Here is a 16,211-nt window from a genome sequence, read left to right on the forward strand (position 1 = left end):
TTTCATTTTACTGGGCTTTGAAAGAGAATGAATTCTTTAAAATGACAAAACATGCAGACCCATGAAAGTCATGCTTTGATATTAGCCTTTCCATGAGAAATCTCAACACAAATCTGTTTAGCTGGATGATAGCCAACTGGACATTTGCTAAGTATGAGGAAAAATGTTCAGCTGTAAATGCTTTGACATAAACCAAGTGTTTTTTCCCCAGACTATCTGGGATGTTTATATGAGTGGCTGTTTAGCAGGTCTATGCATTTTAGTGGCATTGTTCTTTCAGCCAGCATCTTCTTATGACAATACTTGCTTGATTCATCCCACTGTAATTTGTTTCCATGTACTTAACCTGATGGCTCAGTACTAGATGGCTTCATCTCTCTTGAAGGCTGAATCTGTTAAATACTGCAACTGCTTAGTACAATGTGCCTTTCAGAAATAAGTGGGATCAGAACAGCAATGCATATCAATGTCCAACATTGAGTGCCTAACTTTGGCTCATGATGCCTATTCTTGCTTGTTCATGGTGGGGAGTCTGGCAGGCCTGGGAAATAAATACATGTTCAAAATGCTTCTTTGACTAGGTTATCAGTGCCTGGTGAGATGGATACCTGTGGGGGTAGCTGCCAGGACTCAACCCTAAACCCAAATGCACTGCTCATGTTTATAATACAGCTATTCTCTTTTCCTATAGGCTCTTTTCCCTGCTAAACTGGTGTCAGGCACACAGCATTTCTGCTCATGTGCATCCCTTCTTACAGTCCTTCCTACAGCTCTTTCATCTCACTGCATTTGAGACCAAATTTGATGTGTCCAGAGTAGTTAACAAAATCAGACACTTTGTTATGAAGTTGTCATGAATAAATGGATATTGCCCCGACTCAATACTTTCATTTTACAGTCTTTACTGGGTTTTTTGAGTTCTACCCCTATTCTTGACAAGATTTGTGAGCCCACATGTATCTTGTAGTAGTGTATTGCCTGCCATACCATAGTATTCACTTGGTCTTTATTCCTGACAAATATATTTGTGAAGAAGCAGAATTGCTATTCCAGGGGGGAAAAACCCAAACCCCAAAGCAAACAAACAAACTGAAACTGCTCAACTCTCCAAGATTATGCAGAGGATAAAATCCAACTTCTGGGGCAGTCTGCAGGCACACACAGAGACACAGGCAGGCAGCGAGTGCCTGTGTGACAGGGAGCCGGAACGAGAGGAAGCCTTGAAACTTAAACTCCTCCTGCAGCTCTGCATCTGCTCTGAGTCACTGGTATGACTCACACTGACAGTGTTCACGTTAGCTAGCGTTCAGATGGAGCAGCTCTGGCAACAGAAGAAGCAGGTTATATTATTGATTACCTGCTGCAGCAGACAGTGGCACCAATATTCATTTTTACGAGCACAGATGAAACAGAGGAGGCTCTACTGAGCACTGCTATTATTATTAGTATTGCTTTCTCAAGGTAAGAATGCCTGTTTATTTAAATGTGTACCAAAGGGAATTTGGTGCTTGTGAAGCCTGAATTACTGTTGCTGCTATCCTCAGAGGATGCTGATCTTTGGAGCTGCGTTGCTGCAAAGCTTTGTCTGGGCTGTTTGCTATGCCATATGGAGAATCATATGGCTAATGGGCAGTGTGTGTCCTAGGAAACGAAATAACTACTTTCTCATTCATTGATGTTATGTAAGGCATGGCAGCCATGTTAAGGACAGAAGACCTCTTTTGAAGAAACAGTGCTGCTAGACGGTAGGGCAAGGAAAACAATTAGCTTTTAAGCAGCTCTCTGTTCTTTGGAGGGTGCTGCAGTTCTCTAGTTCTTGCTTAATGAATTTCTGTGTCAATAGAATAGAAAAAGCAGTTGCATTTGAAGTAGCAAAATAATTGTTTACCTTTAGAGCCACTGTGTTGTTTTGCCTTCAGCATTCAGGCTGGGACTGTGCATGTGATCTGTGCAGTGCCTGGATGTAAACAGTTTCTTCAAATACTACAAGTGGTACTTCCAGATATTGGGGTGATTTTCATCTTGTGCCACTGAAAGTACATATGTCATGTTCTGGCAATTAGTAATATGCAAAAAATGAGACATATTCTAGTTAGTGTTGACATATGCAGAGTAGTTATAACATTTGTTTATAGTGGCTTTACTGGTATTTTACTCTCTTTAGTGCTATAATTTTAACATAGGTTAGGCTGGTATAGCTTATTATGCTCTTGTAGAATGCTCTGAGTCTTGAGCATTTGCTATATTCCCCACAAGAGATTTTTTAAACTCGGGATTTTGGTTTTGAACTGCAGTAGTGAATTTATCTTTATTTTTTTCTTTTCTCCTCTTCCTCCCCCCCCCCCATTTATTTTGTATTTGCAAAGCAGTATCCTTTTAAAGTACAGTGAGGTTGGCAGTTGCTTTCAGTAATAAGGGAGCCAGATCACTTTTGTTTGTTTTCAGAATGAGGGAATGAGGGTATTTTCAAAACCTGATCATTTCCTAGATTGCTTTCAGGTACTTGAAATTACCACTCATTTCCATGTAGAATTTACATAAAAGGGATGACTGTCATCTTCTCTGGAAGAAATACAGTGCTGTAATAATAGCATTTAAAAATTACAGCATCTTTAGGTTCTTCTTCTGTATGCTAGTTTGTAGCATTTACTGATGGACAGTGTTTTCATTGCTATGAATTAACCAGATTTGGTGTTACTCTAGCTTTTATAATAGATTAGTTTTCTTAATAAAATGGAAAGTAAGGTCTGTTAGTGCATTTGTAGGATCTTTATACTTCTGATGACATACAACTTGGAAAACTACAGTGTGAGAGGAGCATTTAAAACAAAGTCTGTCATGGATGCCCAACTGCCAGAGGAAAAATTTTGTTGACTAATTTTTGTGACTTATGTTTCTGATATTAAATATTTTTCATGTTACAGCATTATAAATGCAAACTAGTTTAAACAGTGGGTTTGGGACTGCTCACTAACAAAATTCTGGCACGTGACAGTCTCCTTCTCCTCCCAGACCCAAACAAGTAGAAATAAAACATTCTTTACAGTCTGAGTTTTTCCACTGATTTTTATCTTAATTACTGTTATTTAAGATTGTGTCAGAATTTTGCTTAAACAATTGCCTTTAAGTATGCATTTAGGTAAATAAAATCTGTGTTAAGTGAAAAGGAACCAGCTGCATTTGATCTTTCTGTGGAGGGACTTTGCAATAAGTATAACAGGGCTTGTCAAAGTCTGCTCTCTAGGCACCCTGAAAGTTGAGTTTTGTTACCTTAAGATGGCTTTGCATTAGGCTGCAAAGGTAACAAGTGGCAGAGGCTATTTGGATTATTTCACTGGTACTTTTTGGCAGGACTTGAATTGTGAGAGTTCATTATATCCTTGGCCCTTTTTTTTCTGTAAACGCAAACAGAAGATCCCAGCTCTCTGTTCTCCCCTCCTGTTCCTAACCTACAGGATATCACAGCTGTTTTTCTCATCTCTGCATTACTACAGAGCCATGCTTTGTTATTTTTGCCTTCTCTAAAGCTTTTGTGAACTTCCTGCTGAAATTTAAGCCCCCTTTTTGATTCTCACTTCAGCTGCTCAGGTGTGGATTCTCTCCCCTTGGTAGGTTTTCCACCTAGGAAAGCCTTGAATGCCACAAAGCTCACGTAATTCAGCACTTCCCTTTTGCTCCTTGTGCTGCTTGTGTTCCAAACAACAGGTGGGGTGTTCAGGTTGTCCTTTATTTGTTTCTTCCTTTGTAAAAACTCCTGGTTTTTTTTGGTGGCTTCTTTTGTGGCCATGCTCTGTGTTACTCTGAGCCCTTTGTCAGTCTTCCTGGCAGCTGCTGGATTAACTCAGATCTCTTACATGTTCTGCTCTCTCAGTCCTTGAGCAGAAGTTTGAAAACAGACAGTGGCATCACCTTGGGCATGTGGTTCTACCTCTCCTTGCCATGACAGCAGGAAATGGCTGCAGGAAACAGAGCTGTTGCTGTGGGTAGTACGTAGAAAAATTAGGACCCTAGAGAAAATAAAGCATTTCTCCAAAATTCTTTAGTGGGAGGAAGCACTTACTCTCCTGTTTTACACAAAAGCTGCATTAGCAATGATTTATAACTAGCCTTGCCTGATGAAGAACTTAGGGGAAATCCAATCCTGTCATTGCAGTTCATTTAATTTATGTGAGTCATCTTTAATATGAGTGATATTTTTTTATTGTGTTACATTTTTAGCTAATAATCAACCCAAACTGGACCATTGCTGTTTCAGAAGCTAAGTTTTACACAGAGTAAAAGACAGGTCATGCACTGAATAAGGATTTATATTTTTCCCCAGAAGAAATAGTTGCCATATTTTCTGTGGTGATATGCTGTTTGACATTAGACTTCCTGATAAAGGACTCTGCAGTATATGAAAAAGCAGCATCTTGGTGTTTGTGTGGTACATCCTTGTCAGAGAACAACACAGCATTTCTATTTTCAAATAGGAATTTGAAATGGAGGGAGGGAAAAATTTTATGACTTGGGTTTTTTGTTACAAGTTTTTGTTTCTTTTTTTGCATGTTTGAAGTAAACCCATGTAAACTGGAGTTCTGTTGGAATAAAATCCTTGCATGTGAGCAGTATGAATAGCACCATTTGCAGTACTGAACCATCTTGCTTGTTGAACAACTCCTCTTTTTGTGTCATTTTTAGAGATGACAATTTTTACATGAGTTACTTTTGTGGTCTTGTATAAGTGTAAGCATCTAGAGGGCATCTCCTCAGCCCCTTTGGCTGTTTTCTGAAGAACTCTTCCTACAGGGATTAGATTTGTTGCCTGGTTTTAAAGAGGAGGGGGAAAGAGTTGTTAAATCTTTGTTTGTGGTGTGTTTGTGAAAAGCTCTTTGCTTAATCCTGAAGCAGTTCAAGCAGGAGGACACAGTGAGACAGTGAACACATCCTGGTTGCCCTGCAAGGCCTGAACTGCTAGAGGGGCTCCCAGCTCATTGTGTTGCACGAGCTTCTGCATCAGGCAGGAAAAGTCACAGTCTCATTTTTTGTCTGTTTAAACCTTTGTGTATTTTGAAGTTTGTGCTAGTTTAAATAAAGAGTGAATGGTACAGCCTATACTCTGAGGATAACAATGATGGTCCTTTCATTTGCCTTCAGGGTCGGGGTTTTCACTTGACTTCATGGCTGTAGTCCCCCTCTCGTGCTCTGGAGTCAGAGCCAGTGTGAGGATGAGGGTAGTTCATTTTGCTCTGGTTAAATGAGGTTATGGCCTGGATTATGATGGCATGTTATTTCTGTGCAGAATTGTCCTTGTATTTTATAGGGATGCAGAAATCTGGGATTAGCTCTGTTTTCATTTCAAATTGATGCTTTGCCTTTAAAGAAGCAGAGTACCTCTGACTCGTCTGCATGAGCTTAAATAAACATCACCAATTGGTAGGTTTGATGTCTCACATAACACTGAATTGACTTTCTATGTTCAGGTGAAACACAGTTTAAAGGGTGTGGGTTCATGATCCTTAATTCAAATTTACTTTTTAGATAAATACTTGTTAGTTCCAGATGACAAAGCAGCTACAGGCAGATGTGAATAACAGAGCATGGAGTCTGCTGTTAAAAAAAAAAAAAGACAGCACTGCAATATTCTAGATTGCACTAAATGCCAATAACTTCATCCAATTTCCTGTGTGTGATAGGTGAATGTATTATAAGTCCCAGATTCCTGAAATACAAACTGCTATAAAAGATTTCTTCTGTCTCATTTCAGAAATAGACACAAGCGCCCTGACTTTACAGGATAAGATTTATTTTTTTCCAGGCTTCAGTGTTATTTCTGTCAAGCAGTTGGAAGGGCTTCTTCTGAGGATATATGGACCAAAATGGTAAAATGTTGATTTGTATAATGCACATACAAGAACATGAAATAAATAATGCCATGTTGACAGTGTCCTCTATTGTTTCAGGAAAATTTGAAAGAAGAGCTCTTTTGAGCTCTGTATGATATATGGATTTGTATGAAAAGGATTGTGTCACAACTATTACTGTCATTGAATATTAGCATCATAGCTCTAAATACATGACATAAAAATGCATGCAACTGAGCTGGCCAGAGTGAGCTCTTTCTGTCATAAACACTCTCTCAAATGTGGGTGTCTGGGAAAAGTTACTCAAATTATTCTCTGTTCCTGAGAGACATAGATGACTTTCAATTGTGTTTTGGTAAACAGGAGGTAGTGAGTAATAGGAAGAATGTGGCCATTGTGGTTTTGCCTGCCTAAGGAAGATTTCTCATCATTGTCCCATAGCTTTGTAGATTCTGATGAGAACATGATATTATAATGCTGACACTTCTACAGAAAACTGATTTTACACAGGAAAGTTGCTTGGAAAAGTGACTACTCTTTTGCTGGTACATAGTAAGAAAGGCAGATTTTGCTGGAATGTAGTAAGAGATACAGAGTGCATGGGCATAGTGGAAAGAGATGAGCACCTTCAGGGTACAGAGAGCAGTGAGAGGAGGGGCCTGGTTGGGCACATGGAAGGATAAACCTCCATTTGCACAGTGAGAGTGTGAGGGAAACAGCTCCTTTTATGAGTGGAAGTGAGGGAAGGCTGCCAGTGTTTGTGTGTGTGTGATCTGAGGCAAGGAGTGGTTTGGCTTCAACACCCATGTAGTCTCCATTCTGACTTCCTTGTGAATGCTTTGCCTTTTTTTGGGGGGGATGCAAATATTTCCTAATACCTCAAGAAGGACTGCATGTTCTTTTCTGTACTTGTTAGTGGGATTTATATTTCAGATATCTAAACATCGCCATAGTCTTTAAATTTCATGGAAAATCGAAATGTCACAAGGGGCCACTGGTAAGATTTTATTGTGGGCTAGAAAAAATTTGGCACAGGTAAGAATTGTCTCTTTAAAAACCAGAGGGGTCTTTAAGGATCAGTTTTATGTAAAATTTAGCAGAAAGACAAATGGAGGACAGAACACTTACCAGTGAAGATCTGCTTAACTGGTGTTATATTTGTGATAAGTAGGAGACAAGAACTCTTGTAATTTGACTCAATTTATGTGAAGATTTTATCCCCCTTCCACTCATAAGCAAGGCATCCAGGATAAATTGGAAGAGCATTTTCTTCTTAGTACAGCACTTTTTTGTCACTAGCAACATTTGCAGACATCTAAAAGATTGCTAAGAGGGTATATGTCAAATAGGCATTTGAGAGGGCTGTGGTAACTGATGAAGGAAGAATGTTACAGTGTGCAGCTTTTTTTTTTTTTTAAAGTATGACATCTTTCCCAACTTCCCTACAACTTGCTTTTTTTCCTGTGTTCCTTTGTGATTCACATTTCTGGAAAACAACTTTCACAGTAAACATGACTGTTTATATGAACATAAAGTTAATAATGCAGCCTCAATTTCTCCATATTGTACTGTATGTTTCATGGCTGGAGTACCCAGCGTTCCCATTTACATGAGCTCTCAAGCTGCATTTGGGGACTCATAAAATGAACATTATAAGGCCAGTGTAGTACGGAAAACACATCTTAATGTCTCAACAACTTGGGAATTTGTGTAAAACTGAACATCCTCAGAAAATTATCGGTTACACTGCATGAAGATAATTTCCAGCCATTGTTCCTTGGATGTTTAGTTTCACAGTGAAATATTATCTAGCTTGAAAACATTGCCTCCCATGATAAAAAAAAAAGAAGAGGCCTTGTGGGCATTTGGTAGCTAAGTAAAATGTGTCTTATTGTGACAATGATAGAATAAATGAAAGAAGACAGTAAGAATTTTAGACACTGGACACCATTCATTTCCTATCAACACTATTACAAAGTTCTTCACAGCTGGTGCACCATGGTCCTGGGTGTCACCTCATCTTTTTGCATAAACACATAGCAGATGGTTGGGTCAGTAATGCTTGTGAAATCAAACCATGTCTTCTCTTTAGTATGTAAAATGGAATATGAAATACAGGATCTACTTGTGCAAACCACTTTGACCTCGCGACTATCTTTTGTAATCTTCTCTTCCTGGCTTCCCGTTTTGCAGAACTGCACTCTTTATCTAGACTGACTTTGTGGAGGTGTGTATTTGACAGTGTTGAGGAATGGACCTAATGTTGGGTCATGCTCTGGGTTCTGACTCTGTGTGTTCAACCTGGGGAGGTATTTCTGTGTTCTGTGAGTTTCTTTTCATAAAAATCACATGCAGAGCAAGGTAAATTGTACCTGTGTTTCTGCCTGACAAGAAGCTGTGGCTCCTTCAGGAACACAGTCTAGCATTAGGAATGTTAAAGCACTGCTGCAACCAAGTGATAGAGTTGAAGACGTGTTTTATTTCTTCACAACTGGGAGCTGAGAATAGATAAAATTTTAATGTTGTGTACATAATGTGCACAGTACAGGTTGCATACATAATACAAGTGAATCTGAAGTAATTCTGAGGAAGAGACATGAAGACAAGGCAGGTTTACTCTTTTTCTGGAGGGTATATTTTGGTGTAATTGTGATAGCATCTTGTGTAAATACTGCAAAAAGAGGTGCCATATTGATCACAGTAATGATTTGCTCAGAATGAAGTGAGTCTATCTTCTTTACGTTCTTATGTTTCCTATAAACTGGTATTTCAAAATGGGGAATGAAGAAAGAGTCCAAGAAATAATATATTGCAAGAGTTGCAAGAGAGTTGAGACAATGCAGTATTTTATTTGCCCCAAAGCAAAGGAGATCAGGCAGCACAGCAGGACACACAGTATTTTCTACCTTCTGTCTGCTAGAAAAAGAACATGCTGCCTGTGTTTGTAGGCTGATTATTGGAAACCTGAGCCTCTAAAATATGTTTACAGGAAATATCTTCTGAGCTACACTGAGTCTAACAACTTGATTTGAATGAGCATTAGTTTGCAGCTCTGCTGTCATGTGGTTCATCCTCACCTCCTTGTCCACTGCAGAGTTTCTTGTTCCTCAAATTTGCCAGTATTATCAGCAAACAGTCCTTCCCCATCCTGATCTTGCTAGAGAGCTTTGGTTTTGCATTGTACCTTTTGCAAAGTGTTCTGTTTTGCTCTTTTTCTTCTGTCCAAGTATTCTGGAGAGAAGTTGGGTGGGGTGGTGGAGTATTTTTTTTTTGTTTGTTTACTTTTAATGTGGTGTGTTTGGATTTATTTTTATTGTTTTAAGACTTTTAGGTTATACCAACATGTGCCATTTTGGCTCACCTCCAGTCAAAGTAGCTCTGTTTTTCCCTGATTACCTAATAGACAATATCACACCTGGTGTCATGGGTTGCAGGTACCTTTCAGAGATGTTGACACCACATTTAATTGCAAAGGAGCAGTGTTAGTTGTGCCTTCCTTCCTGGAATTATTTAGCTGCTGCTATTCAGTGAGTCAGAAAGAAGGAAGAAGGGAGCATGGAGGAGAAAGTGAGGGATTTCCAATGAGAGCATGTACACTCCCTGTTATTTTTGTGTTTGGTTTTTATCATGCTGGTGTTTTTCTACACAAAATAGTGTCACGCACTTCACTTTCTGCAGTACTTTGGAATAATGGTGTGGCAGATTTAATGGAGAAATTATGTTCTCCTTGGTTTATGTGGTAACCCTGGATGCAAGTATAAGTGATTGGGGAAAGAAAAAGCCTCACTATGTATAATTTCTGTATGGAGAAGGATCTGAGTGGCTTTTAAAATCTGGCAGCAAGCTCTAAGGTTTGAATTGCCATCATCAGTCTATTGCAAAACAATTTCTGAATGGTTTTAATTAAGCAAAACCATGCTGCAGTCTTTAATAGAATGTGGTTTTTTGGGTTTTTTTCTGTAATGAAGCTGTCTTAATGCAAAAGGCCAGAGAAAGAAGGCAGAACATGTAAAGAAGATGGTCCTGTAGTGCAGTCTACAGTAGTACTACACTCTCCTATGGTTTTACTGCTATTACAGGGCAATATCATTTAAAAACTTTACAATGTAGGGTGCAAAAGGGCTTGAATTGGTCCCCAGTTAGAATTGTTCATCTGCAAGTGCCATTGGCATCTCAGAATGTAATACCTGGGCATGTGCTGCTGGTCTTCAGTTTAGTTGTTACAGCTAAAGCTGCACTTTGACAGTTCTTAATCAGGTACCAAAGTGCAATAGAACTGGAGTGCAATTGAAAACTGTGGATGTGTCAAAGAGGAGGACTTAAAGACAGCCTCTAGAAATGTAGTTGAAAACCCAAAGTTGCTTTCAGAAGGGGGTGCAGAGCAGGAGGGCACCTGCAGGAGGTCAGAAATTGCAGAGAGATCGGTAGGGGTAGGTCTTGCCTTCTCTTCAGAAGTTGAATTTTTTTTTTTTTTTAATCTCACAGATGAGCTGATTTTAAAACATATCACCAACCTCAGTGCTGCTTTGCAAGATGGGTGTGACTTGCTGAAGGCAGTGAACAAGTTAGGAATATGACTTGGCAGCAAAGAAGTTCAATGTAGTTACTAGGTCACATTGTCTCTATTTTACAGATACCTGAGCTAAGCCACAAAGTTGAAAAGGATTTGCCTGTCTCCACAGAACTAATCTGGTTTTTGTCACAGTGTTGAAAATAGAATTTTTAGATTCCTTTATCATCTCTGCCATTTTAGTTTCTTCCTTTAAATTAAATAAATAATAACTGACCAGGTTTAAGTTTTGTATTAGATGTCTTGAAGGTGAAGGTGGTACAGTGTATTACAGGATATTAATGTAGTAGGTCCACAGTATCAGCCCTTGATCTTGTGACTGTGACTGGCAATGGCTTGCCTTGACAGTAGCCTTCATGGTGTCCAGGAGCTTTCACAGCACTTGCCCTGCTTTTAGAGTGGAAGAAGAAAAAAAGAACCCAACTAAATAAATACAGCTGAAGTTATAAAGAATATTAAATTGGAACTTCGCAACTGAATTTGCCAATATAAAAATGATTTTAAATAGTAGATGACTTTTTTTCCTGATAACTTGCATATCACAGTTATCCCAAAAAGAGTTCCATGTAATGTTAGATGTCTCTGTCCTCATAGAGGAAAAAAAGCCAGGGTTAATTAAATACTTTGTAACTTCTCATCTGAACTGACAGTATTAGATGTGAACCTCAAGTTTGTTCTTCGGCCTTCACCTTGGATGATGAAAACCTAAGCTGCTTTGCAGGCCACTTCTATGAAGAGGTATAATTTTGCAAGAAATTTTAGATGCTTTGCTTACGAGTCCATGAAAGCACAGGGCTGGGTGCAGTTTCCCGAGTTGTTAAATCTGTTTTAACATTGGTGTAACAGTTTATTATGTGGAAAACAAAGTTACCCCTGTCTAAACTGTCTTTTTTCGTTGCTATTATTCAGCTTACATTTGTTACTTTGTTAACATTCTGTTTATCTTAACACTTTTTTCACATCAGTGTTGAAAGCCCTTGTTATGGATCTCTGAAGAGCAAATTGTAACTCATCACAGCTTCCACTTTGCTGAGTTTAACAGTGTTTTTTGCAGAAGGTGGCTCTTCCTTGTCTGCACAAGCCTTTCTCTGAATGTTGCAGACTGAGCTGGAGGCTGTTCAGCTCATTGTAGCAAGTGTTCCTAATTTAGTTTCATTGCTGCTTCTTGTAGCAACAGGAGCACATTGCTGGTACGCCCTAGTGAAGTATCTCCCTTTTTGTGGCTCTGTTATCTGACACGAAGGCCTTCTTTCTTCTTGGTTTTTATCAACTGATAAGCTCCCAATTGGTAGCAGAAGTTCTTGTTAGTCTGCAGTGTGCTGTTTTATCTTAGTACTTTTTAACTTCTTTCTTTTACTACAGTTCTGGCTGTCCTTTGTTAGTTTTGCTGTAAACTGATGAATTGTATCTTGATTACTGCATCACGCATTTGAACACTGCTTTATGTATGAATTTTTCCTGAATTTAATATTTTGAGGAGTGCTTTTCTTATGACTGCATTTTTCTGTGAATTAAGGATTTACTTTTCTTAATCTTACTGTATATATTTATATGGTTGCCCTGTGTGTACATTTTAATAGAGAAGCATCTTCTCCACATAGGAACCCATTGACTTGCCATAGTTTTGTGGTACCACACTCAAAGATTTCTAACATGCTCTATTGAAGCAAAATGGTAGATATTTCAGGTTAAAATTATACTGGAAGGCATGCTACTTGATAAGTTCATGCTTTGGCCTTAAGATAAGAAGTTTGATCCATAGAGTTATTTCCTACCTCCCAGTTATACAGACTTTGTTCTCTGAGTGTAAATAAAGAGATGAAGGTGTGAAACTGAATGAATGATTTTGTTTCAAATTATAGAGAAGGTATGTTATAAAATGTTAACACTCAGCATTTATTCACAGGTTTTTAGTTGGGTTTAGTTCCTGTAGTTACTCCTTACTGCCCTGCTCCCCTCCCCACAAATCCTATACTACTAGCCTGTTTATATGGGTTCATTCAGTCAGAAATAATTTGTGCTCTTTGTGTCTTTCAGACTTCATTAAAAAAAGAACTGGATACATATGCTGAATTTAATTTGTGAAAGGTGGAGTAAGGTAAGATAATTTTAGTCATTACTACTGTAATGTGTGATGATCTGTTGACACTGAAGGCAAGAGTTCAAAGATTCATCATAAATTAGAGGCAGAGAAATCTAAAAGGAACTTTCAGCCTTGGAAATAATGAAGCACTGACAAGATCCAACATTCTGGTACCAGTGGCATGCTTTTACCCTATGGTTTGTAGTGTGAGTAGTTCATTATATTGGCCAGGGGTTTTCTGTTCTTATTTGGATGCATTGCCCATAGAAGGTGAAGAAGTTCAATAGCTAGTGACAGTATGATATGTTTGTATTTGGACAAATTATATGTTTCTGGAAGTCTGTGAGATTTAAAGTACAGCCTATGATGAAAGGCTAATATTTGTTGCCTGTTTCTACCATGGGAGCAAACCAGTCTTTCTTTACTTTTTCTCCTTAACCATCCAGAGATATTGATGAAGAAGGCAGGTCTGCCTGTCACTGAGCATTGCTGTAGCATAGAGCAGTATCCTTCAGGATGGGATCTGAACCCTGCTGGGCACTTCACAAACATTTGTGAAGTATTTGCTTCTCCACAGTGAAAGAGCTGCTTTATGTCCTTTGTATGGCAGGGTGCAGATGCTGATGGTCACATTTCTAGGCCCTGAGAGGGAAATCTCTGTCTCTGGGGCTCCTGTTAGCAGAAGTGAGAAGACTCTTGGCCACTTGTTTCCAAGCAAAGTTCAGTCATAGGACTCCTCTTGCTTCCTGTGTGCAGAGCAGCTGTGTTGAGAGCTAAGCAGCTGCTTCTGGCATTCCAGAGAGTAAGAGAAGTTGGGCCACATATGCTGATGAGATGAAGGGATGTGGCCTGAACTGCAAGGCAGTATGAAGCAGACTAATAATAAGAGTCTTCTGGTAGAGGCAGGAAGTTTTGCTGGTGTGGGAGTAGGAAGTAGTGAGAGGTGTAACAGGATGCTCTTGGTCAAATGTGGTGCTTATGGCTGCATTCAGAAATGGAGGGTGGACCTCAGTGTCCTTGTCCCTGATGTAGTGCCCTTAGTCCCCATTTACAGAGTTCAGCAAATAATGAATGGTGGAGTAGAGTCAATGGTGAGCAGTATTGACTTCTCAGAGATGTTATTCCCCTGCTCCTGCTAAGGGAGATCAAATTCCTTTGTAAGGTCAAGCAGACAAAGTCAGCAGATGCACTTTCTCCTGCAGCATTGCTTTTCTTGTGTTAAATGTGTGTCTTAATGCAGACTGAGAATCAATTACTGGAAAGTCTAGAGAGGTGTGCTGCCATGGCTGTGCCTACATCTGAAATTAAAGCAAATGGTCGATACCATGGACTCAGTTATTTAATTGGGGCAGAATGGAATAGAGTGCACAACAGGATGCTCTAGGGGCTTATGTACAATTTTTTTTCTTTTGACCATCTTGAACTGCTCAGTGAAGAACAACTTGGGAATCAGACATGCACTTACAGATCTTTCTCCATACCAAGAGGGCCAGGATAAAGTTGCCAGCAGCAAATTAGCATGGCCAGATCCTGTAGGTATTTTGTGACTTAAAAGGAATTGCAGTAATACTAGTCATTCATACTATCTTTCTTTCTTTTATTAATCATTGTCTGCATTGGAAAAGAAATGCCTGAGGCAATCCTTCATGTCCATCCAATGTAGTGCTGTTTCTTGCTGAAGAAATTAAAAAAGAATTGTCATTCTACCCCAAGACAGCTATGACTTCTCCCCTGTGGGGTCTGTCTCCACACTTGCAAAGAAATCCATAATAATAGAGCAAAAAGCCAGCATTTGGGGCTCCCCTACAGGGACAGCATATCATCCTAATTAAGTGTTTCTCAAATACAGCCCTGGCTGTGCAACCCACTCCATTTTTTGTCAGATTGCACTACCTGCTTGAAGCTTTGTGTTAGAATAGATCTGGAGAGAAGACAGGAGAGAAGGAAAAGAGAATACCACCACTTCTGTTTGCCTGTTTGCTTGGTACTTTGGTGAATACTTTCTTTCCACTGGTGTAGATTTAGTGGCTTCTTTATTAGGAGTCAAACTCAAAGTTGCATATGTAAAGCTCCACATATATTTTTTTTTTATTAAGGCTCTTTAATTGTGTATAAGACAGGTTATGTCACTCTTTCTAAGTAAAAGTCACAGCTTTCTCTTCAGTCAGTTCTCTGGGTGACATCTCTAGAAAATGTGCCCTGCTAATGTATTGGTGTAGATGATGAGTGGACAAACAGCACAGGTGACTGACTAAGGAGAGGTGATCATTAATATAATCACAGCAAACTGCTTTATGGCTATTGTTGTTACCTTTTACTGCAAATTTTCTATCTGCTTTTACAGTTTGGGGTTTTTTTAGCAAAAACCACCAGCATCTGCTAGTTTGTTCCTTTTTCCTTCTTGCCAGTTTGTAAAGTATAAATGCAGAGCAGGCCATATGTGACTGTGGCTGTGCTCAATGTGCAGTGATTTTGTTTCTTAGGGCCTCTTGTTAATGGTAGATCGATTCATGCCCCATGCCAACGTGGCATGGATAATTGCAATAACTACATGTGCAGTCATTGCATAATGTGTGGCACTTGGCCTTTCTGTAATATTCTGTATTCCATTAGAGGGTTTTCTGACTGCTGGCTTTAGTATACAGAGCTAACCATGGCTTTTAGCAGTGAAGAGAGAGATGAAGAGCTGAGTTTGAATAATATGTTACGTGAAGGCGTAATGGTATTGAATAGAGCCTGAATCCAGGGAGATGGAGAGAAAGAAAAGTAAGAGGACATAATGTCACATAGTTAATGAGAACAGCTGAAGAGGGCACAAAGGGAGAAGGCAGAGGCAGAATTTCACATGTTTTAAGTGTCTGGAAACGAGAGCTATCTGTGGTCTATTACTTTGGTTCTTTCTTATGGCTTCTGTCTCTTTTTACAAATATTTTGTCTATATTGTGTTCTGTGCAAGCACAAAAATCAAGCTTTTTCTGGAATTAAATGCTACTCTTACATCAAGCCCTTTAAAGTCTTTGGAACTTTATCCAGCACAAGCTTGCATTCAATTCAATAACATTAATTTTACTCCTCTGTTTGTATTTTAATTATAAAGCTGTTACAATGTTTAAATTACAAAATGTCCTGTACCTAATTGTTAATAATCTCAGTATTATCCTTGGGAGATGCATAGATGAACTACCACAGAGTGATAATGAGGGTTTCAGCAATAATTGTTTCACTAAAACATACTGAGAGAATTAACACTTAATCTGAACCATCTAAACCAACCTTCAAAATCAGCTGCCTGCCATGCTTCTGTCATTCATGGAAACTCTGCATATGGATAATTTCCTACTTCCATTAGTATTTTCCTTTTAGCTAAGAAGATAGAAAGTGACCATGTAAGTCCTCAGGTACAGACTTCCTCACACCAAAAGGTCTGGACGGTGCAGTACAAACACTTGTGAACACTCTGTATGGTCTCCATATGTATGGCCTGCAATAGCTTGAAGCATTGCAATAAAGGACAAAATATCTGCAGTTTGTCTCAGACTGAGGCATTGCTAGCATGCTACTCTCTGAAGAATAAATAGCAGAATAGACTCATAGTTATTTTTAACTTTAGTGTGGGATTTTTCATAATATTGGGGGGCAGGGAAATTTTTAAAATTCATATCTTTAATCTGTAGTCCAACATCTCAATAAAAGTTCTCTGTAGACACTGAGGATC

General features: G+C 39.0%; 1 protein-coding gene across 8 annotated transcripts in view; it reads left to right on the forward strand.

Annotated features, from left to right (window-relative positions):
• Window positions 1–1,248: 1,248 nt before the first annotated feature.
• Window positions 1,249–16,211, forward strand: part of INPP4A (inositol polyphosphate-4-phosphatase type I A) — an 82,849-nt gene continuing 67,886 nt past the window's right edge. For 4 of the 8 annotated variants that reach the window (XM_077173438.1, XM_077173441.1, XM_077173443.1 and 1 more), the window contains exons 1-2: window positions 1,250–1,461; window positions 12,451–12,511. The gene's annotated coding sequence lies outside the window, so the exon portion shown is untranslated. Of the gene's footprint in view, window positions 1,462–12,450; window positions 12,512–16,211 lie in introns of all 8 variants that reach the window. The other 4 variants (XM_077173442.1, XM_077173444.1, XM_077173445.1 and 1 more) reach the window with 2 other exon arrangements.

This window comes from Agelaius phoeniceus, chromosome 2 (genome assembly GCF_051311805.1).
Source record: "Agelaius phoeniceus isolate bAgePho1 chromosome 2, bAgePho1.hap1, whole genome shotgun sequence".
NCBI classification, from domain to species: Eukaryota; Metazoa; Chordata; class Aves; order Passeriformes; family Icteridae; genus Agelaius; species Agelaius phoeniceus.